The sequence below is a fragment of the Frieseomelitta varia genome, unplaced genomic scaffold (genome assembly GCF_011392965.1).
Source record: "Frieseomelitta varia isolate USP_RPSP 00005682 unplaced genomic scaffold, Fvar_1.2 scaffold_285, whole genome shotgun sequence".
Classification (NCBI taxonomy): domain Eukaryota; kingdom Metazoa; phylum Arthropoda; class Insecta; order Hymenoptera; family Apidae; genus Frieseomelitta; species Frieseomelitta varia.
Genome location: NW_025110018.1, coordinates 885,797 through 905,822, shown reverse-complemented (window position 1 = coordinate 905,822; position 20,026 = coordinate 885,797). Strand labels below are relative to the sequence as shown.

General features: G+C 29.0%; 1 protein-coding gene across 6 annotated transcripts in view; it reads left to right on the top strand.

Annotated features, from left to right (window-relative positions):
* Positions 1–6,533: 6,533 nt before the first annotated feature.
* The window catches only part of LOC122529350 (bumetanide-sensitive sodium-(potassium)-chloride cotransporter), a 33,252-nt gene continuing 19,759 nt past the window's right edge, over positions 6,534–20,026 (top strand). The window contains exons 1-2 of one of the 6 annotated variants that reach the window (XM_043655384.1): positions 14,191–14,378; positions 15,209–15,344. The gene's annotated coding sequence lies outside the window, so the exon portion shown is untranslated. Of the gene's footprint in view, positions 6,660–6,852; positions 6,905–14,189; positions 14,383–15,208; positions 15,345–20,026 lie in introns of those variants that run through there. The other 5 variants (XM_043655382.1, XM_043655383.1, XM_043655385.1 and 2 more) reach the window with 5 other exon arrangements.

The following is a 20,026-nucleotide window of genomic DNA, read 5'->3' as shown; positions in this document are numbered from 1 at the left end:
TAACATAATATAAAATATAACAGAATAGAATAGCTGATGTTTCGATTCTAATATTAACTATATTAATTAATGTGTACAATAATAAAATGGTTAATATTATGTTATAATATATTCTAAATATTAAATTATATTATATTATAATAACATAATATAAAATATAATAGAATAGAATAGCTGATGTTTCGATTTCAACATTAACAATATTAATTAATGTGTATAATAATAAAATGGCTAATATTATAATTATAATATATTCTAAATATTAAATTACATTATATTATAATAATATAATATAATATAAAATATAATAGAATTGAAGAGTTGATATCAATTAATATTTTATTATTATTAAATGTAAATAAAAAAGCAACAAATGAAATTAATTTTGTAGAAATTTCTTGCAATTAAGTTAAAATATTTAGAAGTGTGTCTGTTCGACGTTGAGATATTAGAGAAATTAATATACATTTCTAGTCACCAGTTCAAAATGTTTCATGCAAATTTCACGAAGCGTCAGCTATTCACTGGAGAAATGAATATGGAATATTTGTTTCAGATTAAATTTAGAGTCTCAGTTATACCTCGGTAAGATGTAGAAGATTAATAGCAGACGAGAATGCTGGTCGATCGTAATTATGGGAACAAAGGTAAAAATAGAATTGCGTCATCGAGTACAATTATTTATAATCAATTGCGATCAATCAATTTCATTATTTTCAAATCAATTGATCACGAGCAATTATTTTCATCAAATTATTATAATGCAATTCAATAACTACAATTATTATGCGAAAATGTATACGGTGTTGTAAAGCAATGTGCAAAATATAGCATAACTCAAAATTGAAGAATTCTTGAAAGAGTCGTTCTCCTTTAAATTAATTCACATTAATTCACATTATTAAGCAGATTGACTTGAAATTATTGTCAACAAGACATGTTTCTGATAAACATGGTGAGTATATTTATTTTGCTTAATTCCTTATATATATAATTATTAATATATTATACATATTACTACATTATTATTATTTTATTATTATATCACTTTATTTTTACTATTATACATTTATTACCAATTTAATCATTGTATCTTGTTTTTCAAAATTAAAAAAAATTTCTTTTTAATAATTATATATATTTAACAAATTTTACAAATTTATGATAATCTTTTTTTTTAATAATAAATTATAAAATCTTTTCTATCATTAATTAATACTAAATAATACTTTCTATTAATTAGTACTTAATACTAATTAATACTTTCTATCATTAGTTAATACTAAAATCACAATATTATTTAGGACTGTTATTAATTAGTATTTAGTACTATTATTTAGTAATTAATACTAAATAATAATACTAAATTTAAGTAATTATTATTAATTAGTATTTAGCACTATTATTTAGTGCTTAATACTAATTAATACTTTCTATCATTATTTTAATACTAAAATCACAATTTTTAAAATAAAATTATTACGATATTATATAAATAGATTTACAATTTATCCCATCAATTTAATTAATATCCATATATTTATGAGAACATTTTGTATAATCGTGAAAAAAAAAAAGATACTGCTAATACGCGTGAAATGTATAATAATAATTCTCACAAAATTCTCTTCAGCTGCGAGAGTGCCGAGAAATGTCTGTCAACCACTTGGGAGGAAAGGAAATTCACCGGAACGCCAAGTTTCCTCCGATACGTTCCGAAATTCCGAAGAAACGGACCAAATATAGAGCACGTCGAACGAAAACGGAATGTGCCGATCGGTCATTTTGCCGAGGCCGCGGCGACAAATTTTTGGCATAGTAACCTCCACGTTCTCGAATCGTTATGAATCATTTACAACGCCGCGGAGCTGTCGGTTGACAAACAGAAAAAAAGAAAAAAAAGAATGGAGCCGGAAAATAGCACAGCCGCTATTTCCGGAAGGAGCTATTTTAACGAGCGAGGATCGCGGCATCGTTTAGGATGATTTCACGTTACTGGCAACGCGTCAAAGCTTCCGCATATCCGGCCTTCGCCGGAACCCGCGAAATCTTCCGCAAGCCTCCGCATTTTCCGAACGAATATCATTACTCGACCGTTGCTAATCGAATTATATACGATATTTCTGGCGTTTATCCGCGATCTTGCTCTCTCTCTCTCTCTCTCTCTCTCTCTCTCTCTCTCTTGCTTTCTCTGTTACATATAAATATCGGCGTGTATCGTTGGAAATATCTACGAGATTCAACCTTGATCGTGACTTCACCACGTCGTTGAGAGAACTTCAGATCGATCAGTCGATGATACGAGAGATTGTTTCACGAGATACGAATTGTTTTCGATTTGAAATCTGCAACTACTGTGACTGGCGCTTTTTTCCTGTCTTTTACGAAATTTTACTGACAATGAGGAGATCTCAAGTATAGTCTCACACACGCGAAAATAACTGCAACTGTTGCTGAAATTCCCAAAGAGTAATAATACTGTCGTTTTTTAAAGACAAACTACGTGATATTCGTCAATGATAGACTGTGATATTTGTTAGAAATATTTTTTTTAGACAATTCGTGTTATTTTTAACGAAACGAATATATAGGTGCAGCGTGCGTTTGAGCACAAATTTGAATAAAATTGATATTCCCAACTTGGGAAATTTCGTTTCGAACGTCACACACTGACGCAACCAGAGAGACAATTCGAAGTACAGAGTAATTTCACTTGGCAAAGTCAAACTGTCGAATGTGTCTCTTCGAGTACAGATCTTTTATCAATTTGTCAACTGTACAATGATACGATGATTCTATAGAAACAAAGTGAACGTACTTCATACACTTCGTCGAGCGTGTTACATGTGCTCTAGAACAAAAAACTGAGTAGTTCTTTATACAGGGCGTCTCATTGCGATTCATCGATGATGCTTCAAAAATGAAACTTTCGTTTCGTGGAAGTCGAAGGTTAAAATTAACCGCGTAAAGAAACAATCAGATCTCAGGTATTTGGTTTGTTCCATCGTTGAATGAAAATTTCGACTATGAAAACCGAATCATTCAGTCTCGATGATAGTTTGTGTCTTTCATCGCGTAACACGCGATTAACTATTATCTCGGACCAAGAATAGATCATAAACACGATCGAAGACGTCGCACGGTAATCTAATTTAAGTAACATTCGCATTCACTGTACCATTGCGAGTAAACGGTGCAATGATCCAAATAATTCTCCATTGCACAGCGAACGATCGAAGCTGTTTTATGCAATGTGTGTAACAAGTTACCGAACGAAACCACACGTCGCCACAAGCGCGTGATTACGACGTTCGATAATTACGCTTCGTATCACGTTAGTAGCTAATTATGAGTAATTGCCGCGATGAAATAAGTTTAATAAACAAGATGGCAACCGAACGGGAGATTCGTATCGTCGTGCGCACGGGGAAACAAAAACACGAAGGATAAAGACGACGAGCAAGAACGAGAAGGTGCAGAACTTAACACTAGAACTACCAGAGTAGTCAAAATGAAAAATTTATAATTTTCTATGGACATTTTGTACATTTGTAACAGAGTATTTTTAGATACACGAGTGATTTTTAATATATAATTTAATATATATCATAATATTAATATTGTATATTAAATAATTAATATATATTTTAATATACAATATTAATATTATATTGATATACGATACATATTTTAATATGCAATATTAATGTTATATTGATATACGATACATATTTTAATATACAATATTCAATATTGATATATGACAGATATTTTAATATACAATATTAATATTATACTGATAAGTGATACACATTTTAATATGCAATATTAATATTATATTGATATATGATACATATTTTAATGTGCAATATTAATATTACATTGATATATGATACATATTTTAATATGCAACATTAATATTATATTGATATATGATACATATTTTAATATGCAATATTAATATTATATTTATATATGATACATATTTTAATCTGCAACGTTAATATTATATTATATAATAATATTATAATATTATATATATTAATATAAATTATAATATTATATAATATATAATATAAAATATATTAACAGAAGCTTGTGTTCTTTATCGTATTATTAATTTCTTCTTGTATCTTGCACTTTAATTTCTCTGCCACAAATATTATATTTTGGTCGTCGGTAGTTCTAATATTAACCAATAAACCGACATGTAAAATCGGCTTTTCTGTCTTTAACCTCTTGAGCTGGAATGACGTGCCACGCACCTCGAGAATTTTTTGTCCAAAAATTGCAATATTTTCTCAATTTTAAGTTATATTTAAGTACAATCCAGGCAAAACAAATAATAAATTTATTATTACTTCTGAATAATTTCTATCATACCGACGAGTTCAAAAAAGAAAGCGACGAATTATTGTGTACGGTTTGGTCACTCGTTATGGTCCGCAATCAGTTGCCAGCGCAAGTGGTTAATTAAGAGAAAGAAAAATAGAAAGAAAAAAAAAAACTGGCTGTTGTCAATTGATGACAATGATTTTATTTGAAGGATGAACATCGAGTTTCAGCTTCTTGTTTCTCGAGACGAACGAGAATCTGTATTTTTCAATATTGTTCCAATATGTTGGAATAAAATGAACGTGTGCCGGTTGCAACACTCAAAGAGAATTCGATATAAGAATCATACAGGAAAAATATGAGAATTAGGAACGTAGAATGTCGGTGTTACTTGACTTTGAAAATTATTGATTGCAAGAGGATAACACCTGTTGTTACCGCATCCACTGATTAATCAGGGAAGTTCAACAGAAATTTAATATCATTCGATTTAACGACACGCTTGAAATTTAATATCATCGAAAATTCAATAGATTCTCAGTATCTAGAGGAATTTAGGAATTACATAAAATAAAAGGATATTATAACAATAAATCTACGAGATGAATATTATAATAAGTATAACATAAGTATAATATTTATATGTAATTTAATAATAAATAATAAATATTTTATATATATATATATATATATATATTACAATATACGAAAAGTATTGTAATATATTATTATATATTATTATATATGTATTACATACGTAATAGTATGTATTATATATATATATATATATAATATTATATATGATTGTAATATATTACTACATTATTATTTGATATATTACAATATCTAATATTACAGTTTGATAAAAAGAATGTTCATTTTATTTTAATATAGTACTGCATACGTAGATCAAATTTAAATGTAACAAATTTAATTCCAATATATATATATGAAGAACTGAACAGAATTACCAATAACAGTTTTTGTGTCAGGTTGGTGCACACAAAGTGTCGTTCTCTAATTGTAAATATAACTTGGATCGTGTACAGTTTCTCCGAAATATCATGTTCTCGACCGTAGTAATTATCTCCGCCTGATTCAGCACATCTTTCCAACAAGTAAATTCAAAATACAAAGATTCTTGGAACAGGAGTTCCAAGTACAGTGTTTTTCGTTTTCTTTGGATTAAAGAGTCACTTAGGATTAAATGAAGGATATTCTTAATCTTAATAATATTCCAAATGCTAAATATTCCGAGCAATTTTCAAGGTGCACTTCTAACGAGCGTCAAGAAAATCACTTCTGCAAGAAAATCACTGTGATGATTGTTCTTATCATTAATCAATCCGATGATTGATAAGAGAATTTTTAACATTGAACGTACAATTTGTAGCAAAATTTCTTTTTTCTTAACATAGTTGATAATTAATTGAAAAATCTGAACCTCAAGGAAAGTTCTGACATTTTGTATACACCATCCTAATGTAAATCCTTTCTTCAATATTAAAATCAAGCTTAGGCACTGGTTTGATTAAATTATAATTTAAATGAACGTATCGATATTTATCTCGAAATAATTCTACGTTAATTTGAACAAGGAAATGATTTTTTCAAAATTATTATTTTTTTTTTTTTTGACTTGGCTGTCAAATACAATATATTATTTCTCATTGTACTTCGTACTTTGCCTGTCCCTTTGAATATTTTTTTCAAATTACTTTGAATCTTCGATTTATTTAATATTTCGTTCAATTTCAATCATTTATTTAATTATTATTTTATTCAATTCACTTAATTTATTTAACTGATTTACTTTATCATTACCCAATCTATTTAATTAATAGTCAACAAGGTAAATAAGTGAATAGAGACAAAACAGTGTGGATTATTGCCTATTGCTTTTAAATAATAGAAATTCTTAGGTAATTAAATTCAAACGTACACCACAACCTATGAATATTCATCGACATTAGTGCGAGAAACAAATGTTGAAGATCGAATCCTGACTGCAGCAGGAAATACAATGTAGTATAACTGGCCAGAAATCCTACGTTCTATAAAAAAAAAAAAAAAAAAAAAAAATAGAATAACAAAATGTGTATATAAAAAAAAAACTAGTTATTGTCGAGCGTTATCGAGGACAATACTTATGACTTTGAAACGATAATGAACTAGTCAGTATCAGTTTTAACCGGTAATATAATCGACCGTGCTCTAACTTACGACGTCTCTCATTGTCCGGTAAACGTATTCGCGACGTCCAATGAAACCGGGCAATTGATTTTTAATTGGTGACGTGCATCGCAACAATTGAATTCCATGGGGTTTGAAGCGAGTCAGCTTATTAACGAGTATACCATAATCTGTGATATATAGTACGATCAATATTCGGCGGTTGAATCAGCAATAAGCATAGTTCATTTTTCTCTCTCTCTCTCTTTTTCGTTTTTAATAATTTATGCGTGAACAGTTGTTAGTCGGAGAATTTCTTTTTTTTATTTATTTGCGCGTGAACAGTTGCTGGCTGAATGAGAAGCTGTTGTTTACACGTGAACATTTTTGCTTCTTGGTAAGAGTTATCGATTTATATATATATATATATTTTTTTTTTTATTTACTGTTAATGAGATTTATAGGTAATTGTATAACCGATTAAAGTGCGGATTTTTATCAAAATTTATATTTCTGAGTACGTGATTGAGAAAATGAAACCTCCTAGATATTTTGTAATATTTTGCATATTTCACATATCTTTTTTCTTAATGTCTGTGAAATTTTACATTTTCTCAATGAATCTGCAGTTTAGTGGCGAAACTCTATTTGAAAAAGATATTTCGCGATTTTAAATCTTCGATATCTGCAACATTCATTTTATTCCAATTTATTCAATTTAATTAGTTCATTTTATTTAATTTTCTTAGTTTATTTAATTTATTTATTTTATTCTGTCTAATCTATTTAATTTATTTATTTTATTCTGTCCAATCTATTTAACTTATTTATTTTAAATTTTCGAGTTAAAAGATAAATAAGTGAACAGAGACGTGGATTATTGACTACTGTTTATAGTTTTCCATTTAAACAGTAGAAATAATTCATGCTTAAATAATTAGATTCAAACTACGACCAATTTATTTATATTTACAAAAATTTATATATTTATAAAATTTAGATCTAATCTCTTGTATATATATAAAATATATAAAATCTAAAAATATATGTATTTATATATAATTTTCTCTTTTTTTATACATATACATAAGATATATATAATTTTCTCTCTCTCTTTCTATATATATTTATTTATTTAACAATAAGTTACATCATATACATAAGATATATATAATTTTTTCTCTCTCTCTCTATATATATATATATATATATTTATTTATTTAACAATAAGTTACGTCCAACACTCGTCAATTTTAACTCTCATTTTCTTCAACCCATCGTGTGAAATGGACAAACTGAAAATCATTCAACTTGCGAATTCCTTCGTCAACACTAAATTTCCATTCCCAGGGAAATACAAATGATCAATTTCACGTCGCGACTTTGCGACTGCGACGTTTTTTCATAAGAAAAATGTCGGTCAAACCGATAGAGGGATAGTCAAGTAAAATTAGTAAAATTTCATCTCAACGAATTCCTTTTTAACCTTCACTATCTTTCTCTATTCTCTTAGATCCCAACTGTCTAATTATTCCAAGCGACACTGCATCCATGCATGTTTTCTCGCATTTATTTATTCTACATTCCTGGTGATACTGTCCGCTCGACCAACGTCACATGAGTAGTTATTAACGATTTAAGTGATGAAGTCACGGCTAGATACTTGTCGTGGTTCGCTCGCTAATAAAAAAAAAAAAAAAAGAAAAAAAAATCGCACCGACATGCGCATCTTTGCGCAGAGATCGGTTCTGACCGGAAATATTCGGTTATTTTCTTTCCTCTTTCGAACGACGTCTGCAACGGATCGTTCGACTCCTTAGGAAATTTCTTCGTACCGGTAGGCGCCATGTTTCGAGAGAAATAGTCCAAAGTATCAAAAATTATGCCAATTAGCGATACCAGGTCGTTTCCCACGTGTGTTCGATCGCACGTTTTGAAGAGATTGTGACGTTCAAGTAACACGAAATGCAAATAGATTGCAATTTTCAATTGCGTTCGTTAACAAATTAGATCTCTTTCGGGATAAAAATAACGTTCGCGGGAAGGATTCTTTGCCACAAATATTTCATAATTGCAGAATATTTCTAATTATAGTGTAGCTATTTAATCACGACGATTTTTTAGCTGAAATTTAGAGAACAAGTTTGAAAAGGTTGTGAGAAGGATTTACGATGACTCAGAATTTTGCAATATTTTACAATTACAACGTATTTATAATTATAATGTCTGGCTGTCTAAGATCACAATTTTTAGCTGAAAATTTGGAGAGTGATTTCCTTTCAAAAAGAACAATATTTGAGAGAAAAAAATTTTAATTTAGAGTTAGAATTTAGTAGGATTAATTTCTGATTCAAATTTAGAAAATAAGTTCCTTTGAAAAAAAAAGTGTTTTGATGACTCAAAAAATTCAAACTCGAAATTTTATAAAAAACATTTCACTATTTTAGTAAAGATTATTGAAGGATTTTTGATTTTTGGCTCAAAATTGAGACTCAAAATTTTATGAAGACTATTTCATCTTAATAAAGATTACAGTGATCTTTCATTAGAATTTTAAAACTAGAATAATATTTCCACTCGAATAGAAGAGAGAGCATTTTTGGCGATTTAAAAATTAAAGTGCAAAATTTTTTCGGAACTCGTGTTATTATTCGTCGATTCAGCATCCCTCTTTGCATTAGTATATGACAAACGAAATTTACCCAGTTTTAGCTTGAAATAAGTCATTACGATTTGTCAAATCATCATTTGGCTAATAGTGTTTTAAATATAAAATATATTTATAATTAAATATATTTTACATATATTTTTATTTATATATATATATATATATATATATATATATATTTTAAATATATTTAAATATAAAATATATTCGGCTAATAGTGTTTTAAATATAAAATATAAATAGTGTTTAGTTGGGAGTTTCATCAAGAATTTGATCACGTTGTATGCATTTGCAGAAAATTTTAAATATATCAAACACACGCAAAGACTGAGGATTAAGATTCAATTTTCTATCAGGATCTTACTTCAATTACGTTCAAAAGAAATATAAACTTGCATAGTGATGAGTATAAGTAAGACAAGCCGCAGATGGGACTGCCTGTTTCGAGACTGTCATAAAAATTCATAGAAGACAAAAAGTCAATTAGCTAAGTGGAAGACGTGTCAAACGTGTCAAGGGATTTTATGGCCATGGTAGAATTCTCGCATATCGGGAAAGAAACCGAAGTGGATAAAATGTCGTTGTGTGTTTGATTATTATGCAAATGCAGCTGGTTGCGAATAATATTAATGAAATATTGATTAGCAATATTAGCAATTTTGATAATATTAATGTTTCTTCCATGATCAAAAATATGAACTTGTTATTTAATGAAATAGGTAAGGATAGAACTAACACGTTGAAATTATGGTTGTTCTCAAATAACTGAATATAAATAATTGTGAAATATTACACCTTCTGCACGTGGAAATTAATTCTCATTGAAGACAATAATTAACAATCGATAATTATTATACAATCGTATGAAGATTTGCTAAGGAAGTTTTTCTTAGAAGAATCTAAGATTTAAGGAAATGTCCCGATTAATCTTTTGAAATGAAAAAATATATGTATATAAGATACGAAGAATTAAATTTCATAACAAAAACTTCACTTATCGATGTAAATATTTTGAAATAGAGATATCCATACGATGTACAGTAGATTGGTCGATAACAAAGCTTGATGAACTACTATTATTTAGAGCAATATAAATCAGTGTTGAGATATATATGTAGGATTAATAAAATTGCTTTACAAGATAAATGGAATAAAAGTATAATTTCACATAGCTTGATAACAGTGTTTGATGTACGATATAAATCACTGTTGAAATATATGGAACGTTTGTATAGAACGAAAATTTTTATCGATACTTAATTTGACTTTCGTAGAAATGAAATAATCCCATTTTTAAAATGTAATACGATATTATGTAAAACATGAGAGTTTAATATAAATAAATAGGTGACAAGATAAAATTATATATATATGTAAATAACATGAATATTTTATAAAAATTAACTATCCAAATGTTAACAGAAGTTAAATATTTTATTAAAATTCAAAACTTAAATATATCCATTACAAAATGTATTTTTTCAGCAAAAAAATTGCCTCGTCTGTCAATTTCGTGCAACTCGACGGTAAATCACATAAATACATAAATCAAGAGAAACGTAAAACAATATTGTCAAGCAAAAAGAAATTCCATTGTTGTTAGTCACACAGACACGTTAAAAAAAAAAAAAAGAGAAGTGTTGCACTGTGAATAAGTCCAGTTTAGTAAAAGTTGAACGCTCTGCCGTTCGCGATGGACCGGATGTGGCGCTTAGACAACGGTTTCCGGTCAAACAGATCTCAAAAGAGAATCTGAAGAATCTAAATCGAGAGAACCGGGCGTGACAAACTCGTGGAAAGATAATCAATGAACAATCTACTTTCATGATAGATAGTCAAACGTTCTATTATGTGTACATAATGTACGTTCGATAACGTATCGCTTCAAGGTCGAGTTGAAAGCGTGGGCGTGTCTCTACTGCGTAACGTCAGAATTTGCGTTCACAATGCTTCATCCCCCATGCGATCTAGCTAGGCTGTCTGGTCTTATCCATAGAACATCCAAATATTTGAAAATTTACGAATTTAGTATTAGAACGAATTTAGAAATTTATTATCTTTATGATAACAAATGATTTTATTCAACAAATAAATTCCGAACTTTATCGCGCTGTACTGAAACATCATGTTAAATAAAGGAAGCTAAAATGTGGTTTTCTGTGTTTTAGACACAGCGAACGTGTTTCAAAATGTTTGTCGATAATAGTACACGATAATGATAATTGAACTTAATTAATCAGTGGACTGCGAATCTTTACGCGTTCGTAGGAAATTTTGAATTTTTTTGTAACGTGTGATCTTTACAATATTTCGTGCGTATAATTTCCTGTTGCGGTTCTACTTTTTTTTTTGTTTTGTTTTGTTTTTTTTTTTTGTTTTTATCCTTTCGTGGAAATTAAAAGGAGANTTTTTTTGAGAAATTTAGATTTTCATTTTTCATGATGGATTGAAAAATATTTTACGATGTGTATGAAAAGTATTGAAGAAAGATAGGATATTTCTTAATCCAAACATGCCCTCAAAAAGTTAACACATTCGCTGTCAGAGTGTTATTAATACAAAATTATAATTAATTAATAATTTGCAACTTCTCGATATCTATTACAGTTTCAAATGACCACATGTCACAAACGATATATTTGGTGACTAAAGCATTTGGTGACTAAAAGTTACATTCCTCAGAAAAATTGAAACCTGTGAAAAAGAATTAAAAACAAAATTTATGATCTTCTGTATACTCATTAGTCATTTTTGACCCAGTTACGTTTCTCTGAGATTGTAAAATACAATAAAGTAAATAAAATATAGGAAAGTTGTATAAATTTTATTCTAAATTGTATATTTATACAAATATAAATTATATATTATTAAAATATATATAATATTAATTATATATTATTAAAATATATATAATAAATATTAATTGTATATTATAAAAATGTATATAATAAATATAAATTATATATTATAAATATATATATATATTTTTTTTTACGTTAAACACTTTCTTCCTTTCTTATAGTTTTATGTTAAACACCATGTGTCCTTTATATTATAATGTAATATTGAAATATGGAAACTTGAAGAACCGTAATAGGATTAACTAAATAGCGATCTGTTATGTTTTCGCCCTTGCCCAAGTTCTCGAGCATCTCGAAACAGAGACTGAAGGAGAAGAGTGATTGCCAGAGCCGGTGTCACGTTCGATCGAGGATAAGTGGAATGGGTGAAAGTAGACAGTAGGGATTCGATTTACCGCAAAGGGGGTTTTCCTGGAAGCACTTGGGGTTGCTTGGGAATTTCCGGCTGATCGACGTTTTTTCCGGGGGTTGCGATCCAAGTATCTTCGTGAACCGAATGTATTTATTGCTCTAATATTTTCACCCACCGATCGTAGGATTTTTTTATACGGGACCACCTTTGCGAGGTTGAATTTATTACGAACATTATCTTCTTACTAAATTCAAGGAAACTTAATTCTATTGTCGTAGTAGTTGAAAGAATCGGGTTCTTAACGTTGCAGCTAACAGTAAAAGCAATAAAGTGTAAAATATATATATTCTTTCAGGAAAGAAATATATTTTATTTTCAGACTTATTGTTATATTTTCTTTATTGGCGTCACGTGAATTTGGAGTCGACTCTAAAGATTCAATAATCGAACATCACTTTTTTAAACAATATAAATTGTTTAATTAATTTAAAGAAATTTAGAGTGCAGAGAGGCTAATATTTTAGTATGTAAGATAACTGATTATATATCAATATCTCAATGGTCGGAAAGTCTGCAAAAAAAAAAAAGAAAAGAAAAGAAACTATTACTGTGACACTATGGTCCCATCTATACTGAACAATTTTCGTTAATAGAGTTTCTTCGTGTGTTCAAAAACATACGGAGATATTCAACTGGTTCATCCCATACGTGAGAACAGGATCTGCGTGAATTCTACGCATAATTGACTTCATTTTATCATTAACAAGTTAGAAATTATTGACAATAATTAACAATCGAATTAGAAATTGAGAAACTTACTTATTATCGATATTAGTTATATGAAATAAATTACTATATATTATATAATTGTATTATATTTAGTAATTAGTTAATTAAAATTATATAATTTAGTATTTAGGTAACTAAAACTATATATTATATAATTATATTATATTAAATATATAATTTATATTATATTATATAATATATTACTATATATTATATAAATAAATTATATTATACATTTAATATAAAATTAATATACATTAATAAATAATATAAAATTATTGACATTATATATTCTATTATATAAATAAATTATATTATACATTTAATATAAAATTAATATATATTAATATATAATGTAAAATTATTTATACTATATATTCTATTATATAAATAAATTATATTATACATTTAATATAAAATTAATATATATTAATATGTAATATACAATTATTTATATTATATATTGTATTATATAAATAAATTATATTATACATTTAATATAAAATTAATATATATTAATATATAATATAAAATTATTTATATTATATTATATAAACAAATTATGTTAAATAAATTACTTGTCACCGATAAAAGAAATTGCGTAGAACTTTACCATTTATTTTCCCACCGTGGATATTCACTTGGTGGCAATTCGAGGCCAATTAAATTGGAAAAATGAGAAATAGACGAAGACTGTCGCTAAACATCGAAACACACACCTCAGACGCCAAACCTCGGAGTACACCCAAACCTGTACACACCCCATAGCCCTTGTTCACAAGCAATTTGTCTACCGGGACAAGTTCGTACGAACTCCACCCGGCACTTTTCTGTCCCAATTACAAATCGATTCGGCACCGAGTTCTTCGACTCGACTTCTCTTGCCCTCAGCATCTTCGCGCGGCAGAAAAAGAAGAAGTAGAAGAAGAAGAAGAAGACGAAAACCCGCGCGTGGACGCGCGTGCGCGCTCGCGCGACGCCGCGTGTGTATTTAAGTGGGTGTGCACGCGTGTGTTCGAAAGAGTTTTATGGGGAAAGGGAAGCAGGACGCATGCTTCTTTCCTTAATGTCGAGCCGGCTCGAGGGATCACCAGTGTTGCACGGTGTGTTCAGTGGCTCGCGTTAGAATCTCCGCTGATCGCTTCTGGTGGAATCGCGTGCGAATTCCGTTTTCCGACTTCCGTCAGCCGCGGCGCACCGAGTGAGTGGTCAAAAGCCAAGTTTCTTCTCTTTCTTTCTTTCCTTCGGAAGCATGACCGATAGACCGATTTGACCAAGTTCTGATGAAACAAGTCGGCTGGTGTCACTGTTGAATAAAATTGAAAATTCTGCGCAGTTACGTGGGAATTTCTTTTCATTTCGAGAGAAACTGTTCTGTCTTTTTTGTTTCTCTCCTCTGACGAGATTCTTTGAAAAATTCCTGGTGAAAGAGTCTGGTGTAGTGTATTTTCGTACGATAGATTTGACGAAGTTTGTGAAGTTTACGAAGCAAGGAGTATCAGTACAATTAATGAAAAGTTGAAAATTTGGAAAAATTTCTTTTCTCTTGTCTTCCTTCTTGAAAGCTTCTATGGGTAGAGATACGTCTTTTTTCTATTTTACTTCTTTTCCACTTTTCGTGTCTTTTTTTTGTCGAATATGTAAAAAGATTGACGACGATTGAAGTTAATAGAAAATTGACAAGAAACAAAAAGCTCGCACTTTAAATATTTTAAATTTTAAAACTATACAATACACATTTATACTCCATTTGTATTGGATTTAAATATATGCATATTCAAAGTCACGTTGTATTTTCAGTTTCGACACATTGTACTTCATATTTTTAATTGCATTTGCAAAATTGTTAATAACAACGAATAACTTAACTTCAAGAAACATAATGAAGAAATTTCTGTACGATATATCATGGTGCAAGTTAGTTCGCGATACTTAATTAGCATTAAAATTCCTTTCTATGTCGATTCATCTTAAGTTATCTCGAGTAATCGTCGAACATTGTGCAAATTAAATTTTGGATCGCTTTGACAGCGGAGCTATCTATACTTGTTGTGGATTCTCTGTATTTGCGATGATAATTTGAGCCATTTACTCCACTTGGTCCAATCCAGTCATTTACTCCAATAGTGCTATATTTGTACTACTACAAGGTGAACGTGTTCTAATTGTAAGTGAAAATCCTATTGTTTCTTTTTTCTTCTTTCTTTTTTTTTTTTTAGTAACGTGTCATGTAACATGCATCGAACAAAATGTCGCGCAAACTATGCCTATCTTACTGATAGTTGGTTCAAAAAATAAGTAGATTAGTCTACGATTAAAACGAACTGATACGAATGTTTAAAAAAAAAAAAGAAATTACATACAGAGATGCGTAAAATTAAAACGCGAAGAGATTGATGTGCGTACGCATGTGTGTAGATAGATAGCAGATGTTAGGTTTGGATTGTGTCGATTGATAAAATGTGAGTCTCAGGAAGACAGTTGTCAACACTTGTGTTTGAAGATCGTGTTTTTTCAGAGATCAACTGTGAAAAGATTTTTATGAAATGACAAAAACTGCGAAGTCTCGAATAGGTTGGCTCTTTGTCGCGATGTTGAAATTTTTCTTGACTCTTCATGACCCTTTGCTCTCGAGAGATTAATAAAATTGTCGGAGCATAGAGAGAGAACTTCGTTCAAAGTCCTAAAATTCCACAATTTTACATAAAAAGAAAAAATTCTCTTGCCCCTTCTCTCAAGCTTTAAGCGCGATTCAATGAAAAGAGAGTCACGGAATTCTGAAATTTCGACGGTCGCAGAATCTCCCGGACAAATCAGACTAGTATTGAAACTCTGATTCGATTTCCAATTGCCAATTTTCACTGTAAAAAAAAAAAAAAAAGAAAAGAAATAAAATTAAATAACTAGAATTTTTCTAACACAATACGAATTACTATCGTTCAAGGGTTAGTAACATTTCATCTTTCATTGTCCAACATCTCTTGCTACGAATAACAACAGCGATTTAGCAATCAATATGGCAATGTTAAATAAGAATCACCTGCGTGTACTCGATTAACTCTTTTAGGCATCGAAACAAATCGAAACGGAAGTTATGCTGAAAACGAAAATAGAAGGAAAACGTGTGACGACGTTACGGTGTTAATTCTTATCTCATGACGCTTCGTGTACGAAAACACAAACTTTGAAGTTTGGTTGCAGGCGTGCGCACTTAACCAAGATTCGATCTCTAGCCGATCCCGCTATAAATCCTCCAACGTGTGTCCGTGCGCACATGTACGCAAGGCCGTGTATTCGGCGTGGTGGACGTAACGTAACCAAGAATTTTTTCATATAAACTGTTGCCGGCTTGTTGCTAAATGCAGAGTTATGCTTCCGAATAAAAAGCGGCCTCTCCGCGCTAACCGTGATAACCGAAAATTCTAAAATCCACTAGCTGCTTGGAATTTCGACTATAATTTTGGTGTTTTTGTAACGTCATTATAGTAAGCCTTGTGTATTTGTATATTATATTATATTATTATATATTATATAATAGTTGCAATAAATATTATGTTATATATTTGTACAAATATAATATGTACAATATATTGATATAACAATATTATAATGCAAATAATATATATTACGTATCTTTAATTAATTTAATTTTCAATATTAATACTAGGAACTATTATGTTATATATTTGTACAAATATAATATAATATGTACAATATATTGATATAACAATATTATAATGCAAATAATATATATTACGTATCTTTAATTAATTTAATTTTCAATATTAATACTAGGAACTATTATGTTATATATTTGTACAAATATAATATAATATGTACAATATATTGATATAACAATATTATAATGCAAATAATATATATTACGTATCTTTAATTAATTTAATTTTCAATATTAACACTAGGAACTTTTATGTGCCATAATAACCAAGAATTCTAACCCACGTTTTGAGTTTCACTTCTTGAGATTTTAATTTCAATTGTTCATATAGTATCACATTACTGTAATTATATTATTCCGGATTATTATCACAGTAAACTTTATATATTCATACAAATATTATATTACTGTATAGTATAATTCATAATTTCTATATATCGAAAGTTCATCTCACTGTATAGTATATTATACATATGATCTTTTCTATAATTAATATGCTTTCGAATAAAAAGTTGCACAAATTTTTTGCTGCCATAATAACCAAGAATTTTATTCTATTCTTAATGTTTTGATTTCAATCATTCATATCCTGACACTATTGTAATGATATTTCTATACTATCATAATAATGTATAATTCTATAGTATCATATAATGTATAATTCTATAGTATCATAATAATGATTTGTGTCGAAAGCATAATTTAGTGTGATATATAATATATTACGTGTGATCTTTATAATATAATATAATATAATATAGTATAATATAATATACAAAATATGTATATAAATATATACATACATTATACGTTAATGTAGCAATACTATAATATCGAAAGTATAAACTACAACATACAACATGCTAAATATGACTTTTTCTAACACTAATACATTTTCAAATGAAAAATTCCATCACAACATTCAAAAATCTCAATTTACATTTTAATTTTAGCTTCTTAAAACTTCGAATTATTTTCCACGTGAAAGTAGCACATTTTCGCCTTATCCATCTTTCCTATAGTTTCAGATTCTCAGAAAGAAAAAGAAAAAAGAGAAAATCTAGAAAAATATTTGACAAAGAGAGTTAACATTCTCTTAAATCAATTATTTATAATAAATTTAAGAATCTGTTGGACAAACGATATTTCGACAAGATCGTTACGTTTCTGTGTTACGTATTACGGTTACGTTCAACGCGCATCGAACGGCTTACATCTCATCCCAATTGTATCAGTTGTATCTGTGTATTAGAATCAGCCGCCTTCCAGATCGATACTCGTTCCTGACTTCCTTATTTTTATTCGACTTGACGCACGACATTCTGAAACGAAGAAACTCTGGAAAAATATTCATGGAATACGAATTATCATCTTCGACCAATTATACTATGTTTAAGACTCTGAAAGATAATTACGTAGATAGCACTAATAGCAGTAATTTTCCTGTATTTTTCAATGGAAAATTCTTCTCTCGCAAAGATAGCGAAATTGTAGGAAAGACTCGCTCGTTTTCTCCATCGAAATTCATTTCAAAATTTCCAATTATAATGCAATCAGAAAGAAGAACGAGAGAGAGAGAGAGAAAAAAAGGTATAGAAAGGTGTATTTTTCAGTGGAAAATCTTTCGATATTTTTCTCCTTTCATAAAGATAATGAAATAATTGACTGTATAAAAAAATCGATCCGAAGTTGAAAGAATGAACCGAAAGATGAAATAATAGAACCGAAAGTGAATGAAAATTTATATATAATTTCAATCAAGAGATTACATCGACTCGCATAATCACACTTCACGCTTGCGTGCATGCGATCACGATCATGGACAAGGGATGTTTGTTAAAATACTAGATAGTTAGCTAAAAGCTGGGTAGCAAAAATGTCTCGGAGATTTATTTGCTTTGGCATTACAACTGAAACGCATCGCACGCTCCAGGCTACGTGTAAAATGGTAATGTTGACTAAATATACTGAGATACAGAAACCATACGAGGCGTACAGTTATATCGCAAAGCAGAAAAATTTGTGAATACATACTTCAAATGAATGGTTAATTCGATGTTGTATATAGTATAAAGTATAACATGCTCAAAAATTTCGTTCGATGTAAGAGAATGAAAAATTTTCATCTGAGAATTGACAAAGATGTTCTTTATTCAAGAATTAAGAGTATAGCACTCTTGAAAATTTATATATATATATATATATATATATATATAAAGAAATTAAAAAAATTATCTTATCTAAGAATAAAAATTTACTTCATTTGAGAACAAATGATTTGAACATTTTCTTCATTTAAGAATTTGAAATTTAATCCAGAAATTAAAAATTGAGGATACGATGCTTAATAATGAAGTGTTAAGAGTATGGCACTCTAAAAAATTTCTTCCAATAAAAGAATTACTTTATCTGAGAACAAATTGAAGCTCTACTTGAGAATGGAAGAGTCAAAAATTTACTTCATTCGAGAATGAAAGTATTGAAAAGGTCTGGTTTGTTCAAGAATTCAGAATTTAATTTAGAAATTAAGAATCGAGAATGTGACACTGAAGAAGTACCGAGACCACTTTCAGAATTGGCAATTAGAAATTTAATTTAAGAACGAAAGAATTATGAATTTCATTTTGAAACGAAGAACTAAAAATTAAGAGTCTGATTTAAGAACGCATTAAATTATTTCCGTTTAATACAATATAAAACGAAACGTAATAAATAAATTCGATGACAAGCAATATCAAGAAATGGCAATAATTATTTAATTGAAAATTAAAATTCAATTTAAGAATTAAAATCATAATAATTAAAACACCTAACTAATACAGTTTATCCTTTTTTTTCTTCGATCGATATTACTCAAGATAATTTAAGGTGACTCATTACACGTGCTGCACCATTTTATAGCTATTGAATAAACATGCAAAATAATATTGCAACTGCTGCGCAAAGAAAAACATATTAAAATCAACGATAAGGTTGCTTAATTATACGCCTGCTTAATTAAACTCTCTTTAAATTATAATTTTGACAGTAGCTCGCGCGTTTGTCAATTTGAAACATTATTCTTGTCCAATTTGCAAGTCTTTTCCTTTATCGTTTTATATGAAAAATAACTCAGTGTTGCAAACATGCTTGTTTTCATTCATGTGAGAAATGACTCAACATTGTATCAT